Source organism: Apium graveolens, chromosome 8, assembly GCF_009905375.1.
Source record: "Apium graveolens cultivar Ventura chromosome 8, ASM990537v1, whole genome shotgun sequence".
Taxonomy (NCBI): Eukaryota; Viridiplantae; Streptophyta; class Magnoliopsida; order Apiales; family Apiaceae; genus Apium; species Apium graveolens.
The window spans coordinates 41418013-41419824 of record NC_133654.1 but is presented as its reverse complement, the minus strand read 5'-3'; the positions used below and the strand labels follow the sequence as shown (position 1 = coordinate 41419824).

The 1812-nt window shown below is 41.1% G+C and overlaps 1 non-coding gene across 1 annotated transcript; it reads right to left on the bottom strand.

Moving 5' to 3' along the window:
* Nucleotides 1–929: 929 nt before the first annotated feature.
* LOC141681221 (small nucleolar RNA R71) lies at nt 930–1036 on the bottom strand. The gene has a single exon (XR_012558662.1). It is a non-coding gene; the product is annotated as a small nucleolar RNA R71 (small nucleolar RNA).
* Between the last annotated feature and the right edge of the window lie 776 nt (nt 1037–1812).

Genomic DNA, 1812 nt, shown 5'->3' with positions numbered 1-1812 from the left:
AGAATCCCATGTTTGTCATATATATTAACTCAGTCTATCTTATTCTCGTAGTTTTAATAATTAGTTAATTCTTAGTTATAACAACCATACTTCGTTATCATCTTAGCATTGAATAATAACCATATATTGTTGCTTAAGTGCATGAGTTGATTAGTTAACCAATACAATCTCGGTGGGATCGAATCTGATTTACATCTTATTCTACTTGCGAACTCGTATACTTGCGTGTAATATTGGTGCGTGTTTAGCGACTAACAAGTTTTTGGCGCCATTTCTGGGGACTGCATTGTTAATTGTTAGTTTATGTGCTTTCCATCAGTGGTCGTTAAAGTTCATTGACTCAGAAATTGTTACTTACTTGTTTCCTTGTTTTATTTCAGGTGATCTGGTGAGGGTGTATGCATACGCGTTCGCGTACTCGTAAGAGAACACTGGATAAAGCCGAGGAAGAACTTGTGGTAGTTCGTAGGGAAGTTTGTGAGGAAGAAAAGATGGAAGAAGAAGAAGAAGAAAATGTTGAAGAGCCAATTATAGTGGCTATGGGTGATCAAGCAGAAAATCTGAAGGCTTTGATGGACTATTCTAAGCCTAAGATTAATGACATTTAGTCTAACATCATTAGATCAGCCATCAGGGCTAACACTTTTGAGATTAAGTCAAGCACGATCCAGATGATACATAACTCAGTTTAGTTTGGGGGTTCTCCAACCGAAGACCCCAACATGCACATCAGGGATTTCATCGAGATCTGTGACACTTTCAAGTTCAATGATGTGACTGAAGATGCTATCAAGCTACGACTCTTCCCATTCTCTCTGAGGGACAAAGCTAAGTGATGGTTACATTCTCTACCAACAGGGTCTATCACCACTTGGGAAGATCTCGCTCAAAAATTTCTCACTAAATTCTTCCCCATGAAGAAGACTACCGCAATCAGGATTGCTCTTATTCAGTTTGCTCAACAAACTGGAGAATCTATGTGTGAGGCTTGGGATCAATATAAGGAGATGCTAAGGAAGTGCCCACACCATGGCATGCCTGATTGGATGATTATCAACTTTTTCTATAATGGATTGGGTGCTACTTCTAGACCCATGCTTGATGCAGCATCAGGAGGAGCCTTGTGGGCTAAGAGCTACGATGAAGCGTATAAACTTATTGAACTGATGGTTGCTACTGAGTACCAGAATCCTTCTCAGAGACTGACTCAGGGAAAAGTAGCAGGAATTCTAGAGTTGGACGCAACAACTGCTATAGCTGCCCAACTTAAGGCTTTGACAATGAAGGTGGACACTTTGACTAATTATAGAGTTAATCAAATCACTAGTGTCTATGAGCTTTATGCTGGTGCCCATGAGACTGATCGGTGCATAATTTCTAGTGAATCAGCCCAGTTCATGAGCAACTTCCAGCAATCACAGCAACCTGTGCCAGTCACCTATCATCCTAACGACCGCAATCATCCTAATTTCAGTTGGAACAACGCTCAGAATGCGGTTCAACAGCCTTATCAGCAGTATCCAGCTAAGCAGTACAACCCCCCTGGTTTTCAGCACCAGCGGTATGCACCAAAACAATAACTTCAGCTGCAACAAGCTAATGAAAAATCTGAATTAGAGGAGTTGAAGCTCATGTGCAAGAGTCAAGCTATTTTAATCAAGACCTTGGAAAATCAAATTGGGAAAATTGCCAATGCCTTGCTAAATCGTCAACCTAGTACATTGTCTAGTGACACTGAAGTGCCAGGAAAGAGGGAAGCTAAGGAACAGGTAAAGGCAATCACTTTGAGGTCTGGGAAGGTTGTGAATCCCG